This window comes from Vombatus ursinus, unplaced genomic scaffold, assembly GCF_900497805.2.
Source record: "Vombatus ursinus unplaced genomic scaffold, bare-nosed wombat genome assembly UNPS02014859.1, whole genome shotgun sequence".
Lineage (NCBI taxonomy): Eukaryota > Metazoa > Chordata > Mammalia > Diprotodontia > Vombatidae > Vombatus > Vombatus ursinus.
This window is the reverse complement of record NW_020954637.1, coordinates 1,701,813-1,723,998: the sequence shown is the minus strand read 5'-3', so window position 1 is coordinate 1,723,998 and position 22,186 is coordinate 1,701,813. Positions and strand designations below refer to the sequence as shown.

General features: G+C 41.0%; 1 protein-coding gene across 1 annotated transcript in view; it reads left to right on the top strand.

Annotated features, from left to right (window-relative positions):
• Nucleotides 1-582: 582 nt before the first annotated feature.
• The window catches only part of LOC114027419 (probable small intestine urate exporter), a 44,089-nt gene continuing 22,485 nt past the window's right edge, over nt 583-22,186 (top strand). The window contains exon 1 of the mRNA XM_027841466.1: nt 583-632. The gene's annotated coding sequence lies outside the window, so the exon portion shown is untranslated. The remainder of the gene's footprint in view (nt 633-22,186) is intronic.

The window sequence follows — 22,186 nt, the reverse complement described above, 5'->3', positions numbered from 1 at the left end:
AATGGGACCTGTCAAATAATCCTGGCACCTACCTACCCCACAAGGCTGCTTCGAGGAAAGCAGTTTCATAAATTATCAAGTGCTCTGTCAGGTCCGCAACTGACTTTCAGCTGGATGATTTCCCAGAAAAATAATCACTCCTGTTTAAAAGGTACTTTCACATCCCGACGACTTCATCGTCCGGGCTTTACAACTTCCCTGGGAAGGGAAAGCATTATTATCCTCATTTAACACGAGAGAACCAAGAAGGAAGGTCTGTGACTTGTCCAGGGTCATACATCTAAATAGGAGGGCTGGACCTAAGCTGGGACCTTCTCCAAGACGATGTCAGGAGTCGCTACAAGACAGGACCAGGGAACCCTCAGAGCCGTAGAAGGGCCAAGTTGGGCACATAGAAGAGGAAGCTCTTCCAGCAGCTGGGGTTCGGCGGGTAGTGGGGGCAGACCAGCTGTGAGTGGGCGTTAGCATCATCGCGGAACCCAGCCCCGGCCCAGCCCTGTTTCCTAGTAACTGAGGCAGCTGGGTCTCTGCTGGGGTTGAGGGCAGGCAGCGTGGAGGCGTGGGGGAGCGAGAGAGAGCACGTACGAGTGAGAGTTTGTGACGGGTCAGGCGCCCTCAGTCCCTGACGGCAGGTGAGTGGGTGTCGAGGAAAGGGAGGCAGAGGAGAAAACAGGACGCCGCAGAGATCAGATTACTCACCTGCAGCTGCCTCGCTGGGGCTAATAAAAGAGGCAAATTTCCTGTTGTTTCTTCATTACCACCCTTCTCCTCCCCCAGCCCCAGCCCCGAGGCAGCTGCTGCGGCAAGAGAGAAGGCAGAGCCTCTGACGTGCCATCCTTCGGCAGACCCAAGTGCATTGGTCACTGGAATGCTGGCCTGCAAAGGCACCTGCAAGGAGATGCCTATTCTGCAAGCAGCCTGAAGACAGTGAAAGTCAGAGCTGGGAGCTCTTAGAACACAGAATGTCAGAGCTGGGAGGGGCCTTAGAACACTGGACGTCAGAGCTGGGAGTGCTCTTAGAACATGGAATGTCAGAGCTGGGATGGCACTTAGAACACAGAATGTTAGAGCTGGGAGGGACTTTGGAACTCACAATGTCAGAGCTGGGAGGGACCTGAGGATACAAAATGTTAGAACACCGAATTTCACAATAGAAAGGAACCTCGGAACATGAGATGCTAAAGTAATAATGGTAGTCGACATTCCTATAGTTTTGAACAGCCTACAAAGTGCCTTTCACACATTATAATTCTAAAGTGCTCTCAGGAATATGAAACATCCCTCATCACCACCCTGTGAATTAGGAAAAGCAAGCCTTTTCAAATGAAGCAACTGAGGCCCAGAGAGGGAAAATGATGATCCTATTTTTATATTCATAACAATCCTGTGAAATGATAAGGACATCTCTATTTAAAAGCATGATAATTTGTAGTTATATCTTTTTTATATCACCTTTATTTCCACATCTCCTCTTCTTCTTCTTCTTCTTCTTCTTCTTCTTCTTCTTCTTCTTCTTGCCCTCCCTCCTTCTCCCCCCTCTCTTCTCTTTTCTCCCCCCAGAAAGCCCTTCTTTGTAACAGAACAAGAAATAAAGAGAAACCAGCACATGAATTTCGTGTGATAGTACATATAGCATCCCCCACCTCTTCCAAAAAGGCAGGGAGGCATGTTTTTCATCTCCTTTTTCCCAGTGATGCTTAGTCACTCTGTTTACAGTGTTCCATTTTCTTTTCTACTGTTGTGAACATGGTGCGCGATGTTTTTCTGGTTCAGCCTCCCTCAGTCTGCATCAGTTCATTCAAGCCTTTCTGTGCTTCTCCAAATTCTTCACATTTGTTGCTTCTTATGGCAGAGTAATATTTCATTACACTCATGTACCACAATTTGTTTAGCCATTCTCCATTTGATGGGCATCGACCTTGTTTCTAGCTCTTTGCTGCCACAAAAAGTAGGGTGGTCCCACTTTCTAGATAAGCTAAAGCCAATAGTAGTTCAATTGGGGTGACTCACTCAAGATCTCACAGGGAGTGGTAAATGGTAGAACCAAGACTAGATCCCAGGACTTCTGCAATTTTGAGCTGGAAGGGATCTTAGTGGTCATCTAGTCCAAGTACTTAATTTTATAGGTGGGGAAAAGGAGGTCTAGAAAGGGGAAATGATTTACTCAAGGTCACACAAGTAGGTAATAACTTAAAGAGGTATTTGAACCCAGGACCTCCAGCTGCAAATCTATTGTTCTTTCCACTACACCATGTTGTTCTGCCTCCAAGTTCAGAGTTCTTTTCCTAATACAACAAGGCCATATTATGGCTTGGCAATCTATTAATTGGCCTAAATATCTATTTTATTATAATATTTTATATCTATTTTATTACATATATTATTATTATATTATGTTATCTAATTTATTATAATATAATATCTCTATTTTAAATCTCTATAATTTTAGCCAATACCATCTCAGGGTAACAAGTGTTCTTATACATGAACCTACAGAAAGACAGCATGTCCCAGTGTTAATCAATAAGATAGGGATTTCTGGTCAAGATGGCTGTCTGAATGACAGGCACATTGCCCAGTTCCCATATACCTACTCCAGAAAAATCCTTGAGGGGGCTAAGCCTGGCTTTGGCACAAAGCCTCAGTGCAGGAACCAAAATTGGAGAGATGAATAAATCAAAGAAAATACCGACCAATATAAAAAAATTACTCAAATCCAGCAATTCCCCCCAAAGGAGGAAAAACTAACTCTGTTAACAACTGCAAGCAAAGAATCAAAGGAAAAAGTGGATTTTCCACAAGATATGAATATCTATCGATAAGCAAGAGAGTAAATGAAATAGACTCTGGAGGAAAGAATTAGAAGGAGAATAAATATTTCAGAAGGGAAAGTGAAGAACCTTACCCAAGAAATGGTCTTTCTGGGGGCAGCTAAATGGCACAATGTATAGAGCACTGGCCCTGGAGTCAGGAGGACCTGAGTTCAAATCTGGCCTCAGATATTTGACACTAGCTGTGTGACCCTAGGCAAGTCACTTGACCCCAATTGCCTAAAGATAAATAAATAAATAAATAAATAATCAAGGGAGAAATGAACTTTCTGAAAACTGGTCTAGACCAAACACAAATCAATGACTACATGAGAAAGAAAGAAGTATTAGAACAAAATGAAAAGGTAGAAAAAAATAGAAGAAAACCTAATATATATGATATTAAAGTCAACTGACCTACACACTATATTTCAAGATCTGATCAAAGAGAGATAATTTAAGAATCACTGGACTACCTGACAACCATAATAAAAGAAAAAGCCTGGACACTATATTTCAAGAAACGATAAATAAAAACTGCCTGGATCTATTCAGACCAGAAGACAAAGTAAAGATAGAAAGAATATACTAATCACTTCTTGAAGAAATCATAAAAGGGAAAGTCCTAAGAATTTCATAGCCCTAACACAAATCTCCTATGTCCAAATAAAAAATACTATAATCAGTTCAAGTACTAAAGAACCATAGTCAACTATGTAAAATTGCTTACCATTTTAGGGAGGGGGAAGAGAGGAAAGTGGGGAGAAAATTTGGTATTCAAAAAAAATTTTAAATGAATATTAAAAATTGTCTTTACATGGAAAAATAAAATACTATAAAAATATAGTCAATATCACACAAGACTTGACAGTTTCTACTTTAAATGAGAAGAGATCTTTGAGTACAATCTTAGCCAGTTACTCAACAAACATTTATTAAGGACCTACTATGTACCAGGTAGGTAGGTGAGGTGGATAGAGTGCTGGGCCTGGAGTCAGGAAGACTCCTCTTCCTGAGTTCAAATCCAGCCTGAGACACTTACTAGCTGTGTGACCCTGGGCAAGTCACTTAACCTTTTTTGCCTCAGTTTCCTCATCTATAAAATGAGCTGGAGACAGAAATGGCCAACCACTCTGGTTATCTTTGCCAAGAAAACCCCAAATGGGGTCACGAAGAGTTGGACACAACTGAAACAACTGAACAACAATAACAACAAATGTGCCAGGCATTGTGCCCAGGAATACAAATACAAGAAAAAGAAAGATAGTCACTGCCCTCAAGGAGCTTACTTTCTAATGGAGAAAGATGTAGAAAAGGAAACTGAAAGGGAGGGTGGGGAGAAGGTGTCTAAGTGGGAGCATGTTGGAGGATTCTGGATTGAAACCTGGCAAGAAATGAAGAGATAGATGGTCTTGGTGCCCTTCTTAAATGGAAGTTGTAGAAGGAGGCTTTTAAAAAAATCAGAGGAATGGCCTTCATGGGCTTTCCACTGTGTAGATTCTGGGGCTAGAATGATCTTCCAGGATTTTTTTTCTGGGCCATGATAGAAGTGTCCATATTGCAGCTTGGTAAGAAATAAAGAGATGACTGACCTGGACACTCTTCTTAAATATTGAAAAAAATAGTTTACAACCAAGTTTACAACTAGTCCTGCAAAGCTAATATGTAATTTAAGAAGGAAAAAAATGGAATAGATGGCTATCTAATATGTCTAATGAAAAGACCAGAGCTGAGTAGGAACACTAAAATACAAACGCAAGAGTCCAGAGAAACCTAGAAAGTTTAGTTTAGTCGAGCAAGTAAGGAGCTGTATTATGATGAAGTGCTAACATTGTAATAGTGGGAGAAAAAACAAGTGTCCTTTAAGAACCTTACTATCTTCAAAAGGTATCGAGGGTGCTAAAAAAGACAGAAAAAACCCACAGGTCTTGAGAGTGGATTGGTTCTGTTCTGAAGGTTTTGAGGGGAAAAAGAGAAGAGACAGTGGAAAGAAGAATACACAAAATACGTGGAGGAATGTTTGGAGGGGTTAACATCAGATGAACCTCACTCTTACCTGAAAAAGACCAAGGAGGATTGAACACATGCATGAATAGACAATTAACAAAACAATAAATCAAGCCCTGATTTATAACAGTTGCCAATTTTTGAGGTATAAGTGTTCACACTGAAAATTTAACAATCAGTTCTAGTTCATTTAAGATAGTTCCAGCACACCTCTGGATGTTACCTACCTCCAGTCAGAGAGGGGATGATCTCAAGGTTGAGAGAAAAGCATTAATTTTTGAACATGTGTGCTGTGTAGACTCCTTTTGTTTGACCTTGCTTATTTGTTAACAGGTTTTTTTCTCTTTCTCTCAGTTTTTAATGGAGAGTTGTAGAGGGAGTAGGAGTTAATAAGTGTTGCTTAAAATAGAGAGATTGTAATGTTTTTAAAAATTCAGAGAAAAAACATAAGGAAGTTCAGAAGGAAGCATAAGACAAACAGGACAGTTTCGAAAGGAAAGTGTAAAAGTTATTATATGCTTTTTATTTTTATTTACTTTTATTTTTTTAGGCAATTGGGGTTAAGTGACTTGTCTAGGGTCACACAGCTAGTAAGTGTCAAGTGTTTGGTCTGAGGCCGGATTTGAACTCAGGTCCTCCTGACTTCACGGCCAGTGCTCTATCCACTGTGCCACCTAGCTGCCCCCATGCTTTTTATTTTTAATAGTATTTAATTTTTTTCCCAAGTATATGTAGAGACAATTTTTAGCATTCATTTTTACAAGTTTTTGAGTTCCAAATTTTTCTCCCTCCCTCCCTTCCCTTCCCTCTTCCTAAAATAGTAAGCAATCTGTGTAGGTTATATATGTGCTATCATGTAAAACTCATTTCCATATTAGTCATAGTTGTGAAAAAAGAAACAGATCAAAAGGGGAAAAACCATGAAAAAATTAAGTGGGTGAAAAAAGTATACTTCAGTCTGTATTTAGAATCCATCAGTTGTTTATCTGGATGTGGATAGTGTTTTCCATCATGAGTCCTTTGTAATTGTCTTGGACCACTGTATTGCTAAGAAGAGCTGAGTCATTCATAGTTGATCATCACACAATGTTGGTGTCACTGTGTATAATGTTTTCCTGATTCTGCTCTTTTCACTTTGCCTAAGTTCATACAAGTCTTTCCAGGTTTTTCTGAAATCTGCCTGTTCATCATCACTTACAGAACAATAGTATTCCATTAAGTTAATATACCACAACTTATTCTGCCATTCCCCAAACGATGGGCATCCCCTCAATTTCCAATATTTTGCCACCATTTCCAATATTTTGCCACCACAAAAAGAGCTGCTATATTTTTGTACATTTTTTATCATATGCTTTTTGAAAAGCAAAAGTGTTATGAAATAGAGAGTAATGATTTCATATAAAATCCTCTTTGTGTTCTATTATGTGTATAATGTTTAATTTCAGAATGGAAATATTTTTTGGTGTTTAAATTCAAAGCAAATAAAAAATTTTAAAGCAGTATCTACCAGGGTCCCCTAGGTTAGGCTAGTTTTCCCCTAAAAGCTAAGGTAAGGTTTAAAATAACCACAGACAATATAAAATACTTGGGAGTCTACCTGCCAAGACAAACCCAGAAACTATATGAACACAATTACAAGACACTTTTCACACAAATCAAATCATATCTAAACAACTGGAGAAATATTAATTGCTGATGGGTAAGCTAAGTTAATACTAATAAAAATGACAATGCTACCTAAATTAATTTACTTATTCAGTGCCATACCAATTAAACTACTAAAATTATTTTATAGAGCTAGAAAAAAATGATAAAATTCATCTGGAAGAACAAAAGGTCAAGAATATCAAGGGAATCAATAAAAAAATGTGAAGGAAAGTAGCCTAGCAGTACCAGGTCTCAAACTGTATTACAAATTGGTAATAATCAGAACGATCTGGTGCTGGATCAGAAAGAGAATGATGGATCAGTGAGATAGATTAGCTGTACGTTACACAGCAGTAAATGACTATAGTGATCTAGTGTTTGACAAATGCAAAGATCCAGCTTTTGGGACAAGAACTTGCTATTTGATAAAGACTGCTGGGAAAACTGGAAAGCAGTTTGTCAGAAACTAGGCATAGACCAACATCTCACACTGTATACCAAGATAAAGTCAAAATGGGTACATGATTTAGACATAAAGGGTTATATCATAAGCAAATTTGGAGTAGCATGAAAAATTGCTGGTCAAATCTACGAATAAGCAAAGAATTTATGACCAAACAAGAGAGAGAGAAAGTGTTAGAGAATGTAAAATGGATAATTTTGATTACATCAGATTAAAAAGGGGTTGCACGCCAAAGCAATGCAGCCAGGATTAGAAGGAAAACAGAAAACTAGGGGGAAATTTTTTATAGCCTTTCTCTGATAAAGGTCTCATTTCTCAACTATATAAAGAACTAGTCAAATTATAAGAATATGAGTCATTCCCTAATTGATAAGTGGTCAGAAGAAGAAATCAAAACTATCTATAGGCATATGAAAAAATGTTCTAAATCACTATCAATCAGAGAAATGTAATTTAAAACAACTCTGAGGTACCATCACACCTATCAGATTGCCTAATATGACAGAAAAAGAAAATTGGCAAGTGCTGGAAGGGATGTGGAAAAATAGGAACACTAATGCACTGTTGGTGGAGTTGTGAGCTAACCCAACCATTCTGGAGAGCAATTTGGAACTATGCCCCAAAGGCTATAAAACTGTGCATTACCCTTCAGTCCAACAATACCACTTCTAGGTCTGTATCCCAAAGGAATCCCAAAAAGCGGGATGACCTATTTGTACGAGAACATTTATACCAATTCTTTTTGTGGTGGCTAACAATTGGAAATTGAGGGGATGTCCATTAATTGAGCATCAAATGGGCAATTGGGCTGAACAAGTCATAATATATGATTGTGATGGAATACTATTGTGCTATAAAAAATGACAGAAAAGCCTGGGAAGTCTTATATGAACTAATGCAAAGTGAAACGAGCAGAACCAGGAGAACACTGTACATAGTAACAGCAATATTGTACAATGATCAACTGTGAATGACTTAGCTCTTCTCAGCAATACAATGACCCAAGACAATGCTAAAGAACTTGTAATGAAAAATGCTATCCAATCACAAAGAAAGAACTGATGGAGTCTGAATGCAGATGGAAGCATAATTTTTAAATTTTCTTTATTTTCTTGATTTTTTTTGCAACACGGCTAATCTGGAAGTATATTTTGCACGATTTCACATATGTAATTGATATTACACTCACAATCGGTGGGAGTGAGAGAAGTCAGAACTGAATTTTTTTTTCTTATTAGCCAATTGGGTTTAAGTGACTTGCCCAGGGTCTAGAACTGAAATTTTAAAAAAACATATTAAAAATGAAAAATAATGAGTTCTAAATTTTTTTGAAAATAAATAAATGTTAACTAGTCATAAAAAAGATAGGGTAAAGGTTGAAGGTAAAGTAAGAGTCAAGGTTATGATGATAAATGCAGGTAGATAATAACTACAGGTATTTTCAATTTTCTGTAGTTGAAGTGAAATGTGATTAATATAGTCCAAGTTTCTATAATCAAGTTTTATTATTATTATTATTAAATTGTAAATAATAATTTTTAAAAATTATTCAACAGGGAATTTTAGATAACTGAATGCAACATCTGAATTGCCCACCAGGTGGCACTTTACTTGAGCTACCAGCTCAGGCCTTGTCAGTTACTCTCTGACTCATGCACAAGGGATTGACCTTGTCCTGTATGCTCCATAATCTCCACTGACCGCCAGAGAGTGTTCAGCCTGTAAATACCTAGGCTATTCCCCCTAATGCCAATATACCGCAAAGTGATGATGCCAAAACAGCTATGATTAATCCTTCCGCTGATTCTGGGTCCCTATTTAACCTAGGGAATGTTATGGAATATTGCTTAAAGTGTTAAAATATGAAATCTATTATGTATACCTAGTTTGGAGACCCAGTTTGTCGTGAATTCTATTTTTTCAAGCATTCACCAGTTTGTTAACAGATTCAGAGACAAAGCATATTGTAATTGTATGGCTTATTGTACCTAGGGCAGCTAGGTGGTACAGTAGATAGAGTGCCAGGCCGGCAGTCAGGAAGACCTGAGTTCAAATCTGTGTGACCCTGAGGAAGTCACTTAACTCCCATTTGCCTCAGTTTCCTCAGTTGTAAAATGGGGACAATAATAGCACTTCCCCCCCAGGGTTGATGTAAGGCTCAAATGAGATAATAATTGGAAAGCACTTAGCACAGTGCCTGGCACATAGTAGGCATTATATAAATGTTAGCTGTTATTATTATTCCCAAGAATAAAGTGGAAAGGAAACATTCTTGTTGGAGACATTTGTCTCTAACCATTTCCTAATCCTCCTCCTGTTTACCTTCTGGCTCTTTGTGTGCAGAAGGGAAGAATCCCACCTTAGGACACTCATAGCGTGTGGAGGGGAAAACAACTCTCCCTGGCTCAGCATCATGAACTAAACATAAGCAAAGACGTTTCCTCTAGCTTTCTAGGTATGGTAGGAATAGTATCTACCGGGGCCGCTAGGCTGGTTTTTCCCTAAAATGTAAAGAAATCTTCATCCCATGAGGAATTAGGGCCGCTTAGATTTGGTGAATGTCCCACAGCTGCGTGAATCACTATGCCCTGAACTGCTGACCAGTCATTCATTTCTGGATGGAGTCAAGGGGGCTGTGTCTACTTATGCCAGTGTTGTATCCCTGATGAATATCCTTTTAATTCTATGGCTAAGTGAAGCTTCTTTTGTTAATTGTTAGAGTTGAACCCTCTGAAAGGGTTTTGGGGATCCTCAGGGGTCCCCAAACCACACTTTGAGAACTGCTGATGTCCAAGGTTTGTTGGCAAGGAAACAGATGATCTAGTCATTCAAAACCAATGAAAGAGAGGAAAAATCAGGAAGAAGATGTCGAATAATGTGAGATGAAGAGGAGGAGAAGGAGAAGTTCTCTGCCAATGGCCTCATTTATTTCAATGAAGTATAGAATGAGGTCTTTGGACAAAAGGGTAGGAGAAGGTGTGTCATGGGAGACTCGACGTGAGACCAGAAGGAAGGGTTGGAATAGCCTCTGTAGAGAGTGGGATAGCAAATTGATCAGGAAAAAATACAGTGCTTGCCTTTCTCAGTTAGGACCCAGCTGCCATTGGATAATAAATTTGCAGTGGACTTGAGATTTCCTCTAGCTCCATTCACTAGTGAGTGAATAGGAGTAAAGGAGATGGATAGTGGGAGTAACCCAGAGCTAGAGTTTGGTAAAGTACCATAAGGAATAGGATAAAGGGTCAGGAGATTCAAGAGTAAAGAATAATGTAGAGTTGACCAAGATGTCAAGATAGGGAAGGAAGGAAAATGTAGCTAGCGCAGGGGTGACGGCCTAGGAAAGAATAAGGGGGAAGGAGGGAATGGAGATCACAGTGAAGACAAAGAACAAGGTTAGGGGTCATAATGCATAGGGAAAGATTGGAGAAATAATGGATTCTGAGTGTCTCATTTTGTTCCAATCTCAAGCCTGAACTACCAGACCAGCCTGAGATAGGCTTGTTTTATCTCACCAGCCAAACAGGATTCCTAACACTTATCCACAGACTCAGCAATTCTGGATGGTTTTTTCCTTGTGGTTCCTAGGCATAGTCTGTGTTCTAGGACTAGAACCTCTTTAGGCTAGACTGACTTGCCCTGGTTGTCTCCTGCAGGCATGTCATAGTCAAAATAGCTGCCAGACTCCAGTTGCTTCAGGCCCTTCTGGTCCCTGAGACTTTGTGTGTTCTCAAGTCAAACCAGCCACTCTCCTTCTCCTCTCTCAGAAGGCAGAGGAAGGAAGACAGGAAGTGAGAGGAGGGCAACAACATACAGCATGGAGCTATCATCCTTTTATCCTACCATAATGACTTCTGATCATTGATCCCAGAAAATGAGGAGGGAGGGGCAGTGTGGTACTTGCATTTATTTTGGTAGGCCATTTAATATAATGTCATTTGCTTTAAACTTGTGTACCCTCTGGACGGTCTGGCAAAAGAAACATTGGCCGGGGTTCATGGGCTGTGGGTTTTTTTTTTAATGGATATTGACCCACAATAAACCTTGATCAGACGTCATTTTCAGAGGAGTCCTGAGATACAATCATATAGTAGTCATAGACTGGGGCTCAGGTCATCTGGGTTCTAATTCATGTTCTACCACTAATCCACTTTGTGACCTTGGGACATTCTCAATTTCCTCATCCTTAAAAGATGGTAGACTAAATGAACTTTAAAGTCCCTTATAGTTCCAACATTCTATGCAGTAAGGTCCTGTCCAACTCTAACATTTTACATTCTAATATTCTGTGTTCTAAGTCCCTTCTAGCCCTAATGTTCTATGATCCTACGAGACAGCTAGGTGGCTCAGTGGCTAGAGTTCTGGACCTCAAAGACCTGAGCTCAAATTCAGCCTTAGACACTTATTGTGTGAGCCTGGGAAAGTCACTAAACCCTCTTTGCCTCAGTTTCCTCATCTGTAAAATGAGCTGGAGAAGGAAATGGCAAACCACTCCAGTATCTTTGCCAAGAAAACCCCATAGACGGAGTGGTGCACATGGTCATGAAGAGTCAGACATGACTGAACAACAATAAACCAATCCCCCTTGGGGCTATCCCAAACTTGATTCTCTCTCTTCAAGGCTTCAGCTCTATCCACACCCCAATTCTCTCAGCAGATGTTCTTACTTTCTACCTTACTAAAATGATGATGTATATTTAAAAATTTTTAACAAGCATTTATTAAGTGCCAACTGTGTGCCAAAGAACTGTGCTAACTGCTTTACAAATATCATCTCATTTTATCTTCACAACAACCCTGCGAGGTAGGTGCTATTATTATCCCCATTTTACAGATGAGGAAACTGAAGCAGGCAGCGGTTATGTGATTTACATAGCTGTTAAGTATCCGAGGCCAAATTTGAGCTCAGGTATTCCAGACTCCCAGGTCTATCCAAGTTCTCTCATCTTCCCTACTGTACCTTGAAATCTCTCTCCATCTTCACCATCTCCTTTACTCCAGTCTCAGAGGCTACCATAGCCTTTCTTGTCCAGGCTCACTTCACTTGTGACATTGATCCCATCTTTTTTATTCTACTTAGAAAGCTAGCCCCATTGATCATTCTTTCACTATCATTTTTCTTGCATTTTCTTTTTCTTTCTCCTTTATTTTTTGAGATTGGGTCTCCCTATCTTGCCCAGGCTGCAAGTGCACCAGCCACTCACAAGCCTAATTCCCAGAGAGCTTGGACCTTTTCTGTTTCCCATCTGGGCTGCTTTGCTTCTCATTAGGTAGCCAGAGGGCCCTATGCTTCCAGGGGCTCACCATATTGGTGCCAGACTTAGTGCAGACACCCATTTAGCTTTAGTCCTACCACAGCTGAAGATTCCTGAGCTCAAGCCACCCACCAGATTCTCCTCCCCGTAGCAGGGATTGTAGGCTTGGGCCACCATACTCAGCTTGCTTTCTCATTTTCAATCTCTATGCGTCTAACCAGTGCCTTTCAGCTGTTTGCAAACATACTTAGTTCCCCATCCATAAAAAGCCTTCTCTTGACCCCACCACTTCCTCAGACCCCACTCTTGTATCTCTTCTTATCACTTCTGAACTCCTAGAAAGAAGTCAACAATTGCTGCCTGTACTTCCTTTCCACCCACTCAGTCTTCAACCCCTTGCAATCTGGCTTCTGACCCCATTCTTCTACTGAAGCTGCTCTCAAAGGTTGTTGGTGATCTGGGGAGGCAGGCTTGCTCTTCAGCTCAAATAGTGCTGGATTTATTTGAGCCTGGCTTTGAATCCTGCCTCTGTCTGCGATTGATTACCTATGTGACCTTAGTCAAGTCATTTAGCTTTTGTGTCCTTCTCTTAAAATGATGGAGTTGCCCTAGGTGACCCCCAATATCCCTAAATCCTAAGATCTCTAAGTTGTTGAATCAATGTTCTCTTCCTTGATCTGCATCCTCTTTTGACTTTTGACGATCCCTTTCTCAGAGGATAATTCTGTTCTCCCTTGGCTTCTGTGATACTTTTCTATGCTGGTTCACCTCCCATTTATCTGACAGTTCCTTTTCAGTCTCCTATAATTTTATGTGACCCTTTAGGCATAGGTTTGGTTTCAAAGAAGAGAAACCTCCCTGACTACTACAGGGAGGTGGGAGTATTCACCTTCGAGGCAGCTAGGTGGTTCCATGGATAAAATGCTGGGCCTGGAGTCAGGAAGACCTCAGATACTAGCCGTGTGACCCAGGGCAAGCCACTTTACCCTATTTGCCTCAGTTTCCTCTTCTGTAAATTGAGCTGGAGGAGGAAAACGGCAAGCCACTCCAGTATCTCTGCCAAATGAGGTCATGAAGAGTTGGACAGGATTCAACAACAACAACAATTTGGAGATAATAATAGCACCTACCCTGCAGGGCTGCTGTAAGGATTCAGTGAGATTATATTTGCAAAATGCTTAGCTCAGTGCCTGGCCCATAGTATGTGTTCAATAAATGCTTATTCACTCGTCTCTGTCTTCTTCATCCTGTGCCTTTGGGAAGCAGCCTCAATCCATAAAAGAGGGATAACTGCACCTACCTCCCAGGGTTGTTGTGAGAATCAAGTGAAATAAAATATTTAAGTGCTTTGCAAACCTTAAAGCATTATATAAATATCATCACCATCACCACCACCACCACCACCACCATCATCATTGATATCTCCCAAATTTCTTTTCTCTCTATACTTCCTCCCTTAGTGATTCCATCAGCTTCCACGTTCAAATATCACCTCTACTCAAATGACTCCTAGATTGTTCTACCCAGCTCAAATCTCTCTCTCTAGACCAGAGGTTCCCAAAGTGGGTGATACCGCCCCCTAGGGGGCGCTAGAACGATCCAAGGGGACAGTAGTGACCTCAGGTAAAATTGGGGGGCATTAAATTAAAAATAAGGGGGTAGTGGAAGCATAAGGAAAGAAGACAAGAGAAGAAAATTTTGAAAAATCATTTGTACATGTTTCATCTGTTGTGTAACAGAGTTAAAGCTGTAGTGATTACATTATTTTCCAAATAAACACGTAAATGCAAATTATATAAGATCAAGGGTCAAGTCCACCAATAGGTCTTAACAAGCAAGTGTTGGCAGGCAAGCAGGTTGCACACCGTCAGGATTTCCAACATGCATCAGCAGGAATATATGCATATGATGATTTGTTTGCAATATGATACTATACAGGGCAGCTAGGTGGCGCAGTGAATAGAGCACCGGCCCTGAAGTCAGGAGGACCTGAGTTCAAATCCGGCTCAGACCAAACACTTGTCAACACTTGTTACTAGCTGTGTGACCCTGGGCAAGTCACTTAACCCCAGTTGCCTCGCTTAAAAAAAAATATGATACTATACAGTTACATGATGCAATATTGCATCATCAAAATTTCTATACAGGAAAAAACCCACAAATTTACAATAAATTGTTAAATTTAAGATGAGTCATTTGAAAAAATATATAAATTTTTTGAAATGATGCAAATTAAAAAAAAACATTAAAGGGTTAAAGAAAGTCGATTTCCAAGGGGGATGCTGAGTAATTTTTTTGTTTTTGTCTTTGTTTTTTTTGCCTAGGCAATGGGGTTAAGTGACTTGCCTAGAGTCACATAGCTAGTAAGTGTTATATGTCTGAGGCCGGATTTGAGCTCAGGTCCTCCTGAATCCAGGGCCAGTGCTCTATCCACTGTGCCACCTAGCTGCCCCTGAGTAATTTTTAAAGGGGGTGATAGGCCAGATAAGTTTGACACCCTTTGCTCTAGACCAATAATGTCAACTTCCAGATAGACATTTCCACTCCAGTGGTCCTTCAGGCATTTTGACCTCAATATGGCTCAATTAGAACTCATCATCTCTCTCCTCAAATTCTCCCCCCCTCCAAATATTCTCATTTCTGTTGAACACAAGTCCTCCCAGTCCTCCCAATCCTCTTTGCTTCTTCCCTCTGTCATCAACTTCCAAATGCCAACAATTTTATCTCTCATTCACCATCTTCTCTACATTGCCCTGGTTCAGGTCTTCATCACCATGCACTTGGACAACAGCAATGGCCTTCTGACTGTTTTTTTCTGCCTGTAGCTTTTCTCCTGCATGGTCCATTTTCCACAAAGTTGTCAAAATAATCTTCCTAAGGCTATGCCCAAAGGGCAATCAAACTGTGTATACCCTTTGACCCAGCAATACCAGTACTAGGTCTGTATCCCAAGAGATCATAAAAAAGGGAAAAGGACCAGCATGTATAAAAATATTTATAGCAGCTCTTTTTGTGTGGGCAAAAAGTTGGAAATTGAAGGGATGTCCATCCATTGGGAAATGGCTGAACGACTTGTAGTATGTGAATTTAGTGGAATACTATTGAGCTATAAGAAATGATGAACAGGCGGATTTCAGAAAAACTTGGAAAGACTTATGTGAACTGATGCAAACTGAGATGAGCAAGAACCAGGAGGACATTGTGCACAGTAACAGCAACATTGCGTGATGGTCAACTATGAATACTAACTTAGCTTTTCTCAGCCATACAATGATCCAAGACAATTCCAAAGGACTCATGATGGAAAATACTGTCCTCATCCAGAGAAAGAACTGATGGGGTCAATGCAGATTGAAGTATATTATTTTCACTTTCTTTATTTTTTTCACATTTTTTTCCTTCTAGTCAGTTTCTTCTTTCACAACATGACTAATATGGAAATATGTTTTACATGATTGTACATATATAACCTATATCAAATTGCTTACTGTTTTAGGGAGAGGGGAGGGGAGGGAGGAAAGGAGGAAAAATTGGAACTCAAATTTTAAAAAAATAAATGTTAAAAATTGTCTTTACATGTAATTGGAAAAAAATAAAATACTATTTTAAAAAATTTTAATTAAAAAATAATCTAAGGAGCAGATCCGCCCCTTGTCACTCCCCTACTCACGTGGTTCCCTATTTCCTGTAGGGTAAAATAAAAAATCCTTCACAGAATCAGAGAATTTTAGAATTTAAAGGGACTTCAAATCTGGCCTCAGACACTTGACACTTAACTAGCTGTGTAACCCTGGGTTACTTAACCCCAATTGCCCCCCCAAAAAGCAAAAATAAAAAATAAATAAAAAATAAATTTAAGAGACCTCAGAGGCCGGCCATCTTCTCCAATCCATACTTAAATGAGAGTCCCTTCTGTGATAAACCCTCTAAGGTTGAATGTCACCAGTGAGAGGAAGCCAATGCTCCTGAAGCAGTTCCACTTTTGGATAGTGCCTCAATTTTCTTCTCTCCACCTGCTCTTGGTTCTGCCCTCTGGGATCAAGCATGGTCATAATCCCTCTCCTTTGACTATCCTTCAATGGTTGTCACACTCCTTTCCCCAAGCCCCCCTCCCCCAGTCTTCTCTTCTCCAGGCTAAACATACTGCTTCTTCAATGCTTCATACCAATATTCATAGTTTGACCTCAAGGCCCTTCACTATTCTGATTGCCCTTTTCTGGATACCAATGTCCTTCCTAGAATGCATTGCTCAGAACTGAACACAGTATTCTGGAGGTGATCTGACCAAGGCAGGTAGATTGTAATGGGATATTCACTTCCCTACCTTGAACACTCAAGATCACATTACCCGTCTTGGTTGTCACATTACAATTGTCTTCTTTTGAGCTGGTGGTCCCCTAAAAACCCCAGATCTTTTTCAGACAAGCTGCTAAGTACATTTTCCTCACCTTGAACTTGACTTTTTTTTGAATCCAAGTGCCTGGGATTGAAGACCCTCCACAGTGTGCTCCTATCTTCTAGTCTGGACTTATTTCCCTTTATTTCATATGAAGCACTTTGGGTCTAACCAAAATGGAATATGTAGTGACAAAGGACTTCTCCCATTCCTGGAATGTCTTTCTTCATCTCAGCCTTTCAGGCTTGTGGGTCACCTCCTTCATGTAGCCTTCCTTGATTCCCTCCCCTACCCCTATCCCCAGCTTTCCTGATTGGAATCTGTGTAGTCTCAAATTTTCCCAGAATCCTTTGCCTAGATCTCTCCCATCACATCCAAGCTTGCATTTTACTTGTCTACCATAGATAGTAAGTTCCTTATGGGTGGGGACTGTGTCGTTTACGCCACGTACACAGTAGATGAGACAGAGTCAAGGCTGCTTCAGTCCTGAGACCCCGACTGGACAAAGTGACTGGATGGGAGGTTCAAAAGCGCGATGAGGCTGCCCCCTGCTGGCTACCCTGTGGCTAAGGCGGATACCACCGGGTAATCAGAGCCCAGGTTCCATCACCAACAGCTGCTGAGGCTCGCTTCTCAGAGCTTCCCTGGGCGATTCTTGGACTCTCTGGCCAGGGGCTGGGTCTCTCCATTCTTCTGACTGTGCCATCATCCCCCAGCCACCCAGACTGGATCCTAGAGAGGGAACAGGGGGGAGTGAGAAAGAGCTAAGCCACTGAAACCAAATGACAGTGTTGAGGTCCCGGAAAAAAGATGGTGGAGGAGGGAAAAAGAAATCATAGACTCAGAGATCAAGAGGCTGGAAGGGAAATCAGCGGTCATCTAGCCCAAACTCCTTATTTTACATGTGAGGAAACTGAGGCACAGGGAGGTGACCTCGATTGACCAAGGTTAGACAGGTAGTCCTTATCAGAGGCAATGTCAGAAGTGGTCTTTTCATTGCACTATTCTGTCTATAAAAGGGGGAGGGAGGAAGGAAACAGAGGCTGTTCTGGAGGGGGAAGAGAGAGAGAAAGGAGTGAGGAAGGGAGGCATAGGAGAGAGGAAGAAAATGGAGAAGGCAGAGAGAGGTACATGGGGAGAGAGAGGGGAAGAAAAGGTAGGAGGTGACATCCCCCCAATAGGGTTTGGGAGTTTCTATTAGTGTGTTTTATGAGTATGAGTGAAGTAGGAAGCACGTCTGAAGATTCACAGATTCTCAAAGTTAGAGGAGACCTCAGGATTCATTCATGCCAAACTATTCCCTTTTTTTTTTTTTTTGAGGCATTTGGGGTTAAGTGACTTGCCCAGGGTCACACAGCTAGTAAGTGTCTGCGGCTGGATTTGAACTCAGGTCCTCCTGACTGCAGGGCTGGTGCTCTATCCACTGTGCCAGCTAGCTCCCCCTAATGCCAACTTATTCCTAAGCAGGAATCTCCTCTACAATCCCTAGCAAATGGTTCACTCTGCTGCTACTTAAAAAGAGCTCTAGTAACAGGAGACTCACTACTTTAAAAGTCTACTTTTGGACAACTGTAATTATTAGGGATCTCTCCTTATATTGAGCTTACATGTGTCTCTCCATAGCTCCCACCGAATGGTCCTAGTGTTGACTCCTGGGGCTGTAACACTGACAACCCACTTCTATGGTACTTTGTTCCTTCCTTTAAGTCCCAACTGAAATCCCACCATCTATAGGAAGCCTTCCCTAACCCCTCTTAAATCCAGTGTTTTCCCTCTTTTAATTACATCCCATTTATCCTGTACATGACTTGCTTTGGAATATATTTGCATATTGTCTCCCCATCAGATTGTAAACTCTTTGAGGGCAGGGACTATCTGTTACCTCTTTTTGTATGCCCAGCACTTAGCATGGTGCCTGGCACATAGTAGACACTTAATTAAAAAAAAATTTTTTAATGAAAAAGGTTTACAAAGTGCTTTTCTCTCCTCAAGACGGCCCTTCAGAAATTAGAAGGCAAAGATCCATGTTGCCTCAGCCTTTTCTCCTGGCTGAATAGCATGTCTGTGTCTAAGGAAGTCTGTGGGGGAAAGAAGCATATTTAAATATCGTCTGTCCCAGTAGAATGTAAGTTCCTTGAGGGCAGGAATTGGTTCATTTTTGTGTTTGTATTCCCCCAGTTTCCAGAAGAATGCCTGGCTAGTTACTGTTGACCTTATCTGAGAGAGTATCTAAGTCTTTGCTTACTTCATGGAGTCTTGGAATCTCAGGACTTAGAGGCAAACATGGGCGTGGGGGCTTTGCTACATGGGCCCACATGGATAGGCATGTTTCTTCTCCCTGGTATCAATGGAGAAATCAGCGGTAATAGTGGTGCTCACACCTCCTCCACTGTTAATCTCACCTCTAGACTTACTCAGGCCCTATCTTCCTCTACTTTCTGGAACCCCCTTCCTAATTTTTTTTTTATTTAAAAATTTTATTGCTAATAATAGTTTGCATTTGTATAGTGATTTAAGGTTTGCAAACTGCAAAGTACAGATATTATCCTATTTTATCTTTACAACAACCCTAGGAGGTAGGCGCTATTATTATCCCCATTTTGCAGATGAGGATACTACGGCAGAGAGAGATTAAGTGACTTACCCAAGATCACATAGTGATTAAGTATTCGAGTTCAAATTTGATCTCAGGTCTTCCTGACTCCATGCCTATTGCTCTATCTTCCTACATCCCCTTCATTTTCAAGTATATTCCTCCTCCCTCTCCTACCTATTAAGCAATCCCTTCTGAAGAGAGAGACAGAGACAGAGACGGACAGAGACAAAGAGACAAAGACACAGAGACAGAGAAACAGAGACAAAGAGAGATAGAGAGAAAGGGAATATTCTAAATCATAGGACCCTCCACCACCGGAAAGAAGGAACCCTCCTCTATTGTTAACTAAGTCTCCTTCATCCTTTCTCTCTACCTTACATTCCTTTCTCCCTGAAACCTGGTTTTCTCCTGAAGCTATCACATCTCTTGGCATCTTCTCCGAGGCTGGCTGCTCCTTTCACACCCCTGGACACCCAAGACTAGGAGAAGGAGCTGGGACACTCTTTGCTCGTAACTGGCACTTTCAGACCCTCTCTCCGCCATTATTACTCATCAACCACTACTCTTCCTCTGTGGCTTACTCCATCCTATCCAGATCCAGGTTGTTATCATCTGTGGATGTCCAGGTCACTCCTCCTCCCCTATAAATTCAATCCCTGACCCACAGTCTTTGTGGACCACACACTATAGACCACTGGGACAGAAAGAGGAAAGAAATGAAGAGTTTGGGAAAGAAATCACGAGCCTAGCACAGAGGCTTGATGTAGTAGAGAGAGAGGACTTCAGTTATCCAGACAGCTGCTGGAGCTCGCTCTGCCTCTGGCTCTGGCTCTGGCTCTCTCTGCTAATAATTTCTTGACTTGCTTTGGTGATAATATCATGCTGCAAAACTCAGAGGAAACAAAAAGGGGAAATTCTACTCTAGATCTGATGCTCATTAACAGGTAGGAAGTGTTTGCTGGAGTAGAAATGATGGGAATCTTGGTGGGGAAAGACCATTCCAATGATCCTTGAGTTTGTAAGAAGAAGGAGAGGAAATCCAGGCATAGTGGATCAGAGGTGGGGAACCTGCAGCCTCGAGGCTACATGTGGCCTTCTAGGTCCTTGGGAGGGACCTTTTGACTGAGTTCAAGTTTTACGGCACCAATCCTTTTATTAAGGGGATTTATTCTGTGAAGTTTGGATTTAGTCAAAGGGCTGCACTTGAGGACCTGGAGGGCCACATCTGACCTTGAGGCTGCAGGTTCCCCACTCCTGCTAGATCTTCTGGTTGCAATCCCACCTTCTGGAAGAATTCTATTTAGGTCCCCCTTAATGCTAAAGCCTTGCTCCTAAGATTATATTAATTCTATACTGTGTAAGGAACATGATAAATGTTGGAGAAGATGTGGGAAAATTGGAACACTAATGCATTGTTGGTGGAATTGTGAAATGATCCAACCATTTTGGAGAGCAATTTTGGAACTATGCCCAAAGGGCTATAAAAATGTGCATACCCTTTGACCCAGCAATAGCACTTCTAGGGCTATATACCAAAGAGATCATACAAATGGGAAAAGGACCCACATGTACAAAAATATTCATAGCAGCTCTTTTTGTGGTGGCAAAGAATTGGAAATTGAGGAGATGCCCATCCATTGGGGAATGGCTGAGCAAGTTGTGGTATATGAATATGATGGAATACTATTGTGCTATAAGAAATGATGGACAGGCTGACTTCAGAAAAACCTGGAAAGACTTGTATGGTCTGATGCTGAGTGAAGTGAGCAGAGCCAAGAGAACATTGTACACAATAACAGCCACGTTGTGTGATGACTAATATTGATAAACTTAACCCTTCCCAGCCATACAAGGATCTAAGACATCTCCAGAGGCCTCGTGATGGAAAATGCTACCCACATCCAAAGAAGGAACTATGGAAGTTGAATTGCTAAAAAAAAAATAATAATAATAAAATTTATACTGTGTGTCTTGTTTGTACACAGTTGTTAGTATATTGTCTCCCCTATTAGAACGGAGCTCCTTGTGGTCAGGGATTGTTTTTTTTTCTTTCTTTTATTACCAATGCTTAGTATGGTGTTTGGCACATAGTAGGTGCTTAATAAATATTTGATCTGATTTGTCCAGTAGGTCTGGATGTGTATGATTTCTTGAATTATAGTATCCAGGATTTTTTTTTTTGGTTGTGATTTTAGATATATAGCTAGATAATTCATTTATTAAGCACTTACTTTGTGCCAGGCAACATTCTAGATCCTGGGGATACAAGTAAAACCATGCTTGACAGTCCCTGACCTCAGTGAGCTTATATTATAATGAAGAAAATAACACATAAAGGGAAGGGGGAGTGAGAAGCCCTAGATCCCATCAATACAAGGCCAAAGCTGGCCTGTCAAAGTCGAGGAAATCCCATGAATCTTATGGGATCTCCCCTTGATTTGTTTTTCAGATGCTTGCTTTTCACAGCAGATATTTTGGATTTTCTTCTATCTTTTCAATCTTTTGATTTTGTTCTAATATTTCTTGCTGTCTCATGGAGTCTTCACTTGCTGTTTGTCCTGTTTTGCTTTTCAGAGAATCAGTTACTTGGGGTTAGCACGCTCTGTTATAAACTATTCTTCTAATTCTTTCCTCTACAGCTCTTATTTCCTTTTTTTTTTTTTTTTTGATTCCCTGCTTCATTTCTTCCAGGTATTTCGGTGGTCCTTGTATCCAATTCCCTTTTGTCCTCTGATTCTCAGCTTGTAGTTGTTGTGGAGCTATTTGGATTTGGGAGTGTTTCTGGATTTGTAATAATTCCTTAAAGTGGTTGGTGTCTTCTATTTACTCACCTCTCCAGCCTTACTTCCTGAATTCGGTGTGGTGTTTGTGCCAGGATCAGGCTTTACCCTCAGCTGTACCTTTGGGTGGGATGATGGTCCTGCTTGGTCTTGACCTGGGTCCCCTGCATTCCTGTGCTGACCTCCTCCTCCCAGGGTATGCCTTTGTTCAGGGTGCTGGTAGGTATTGGGC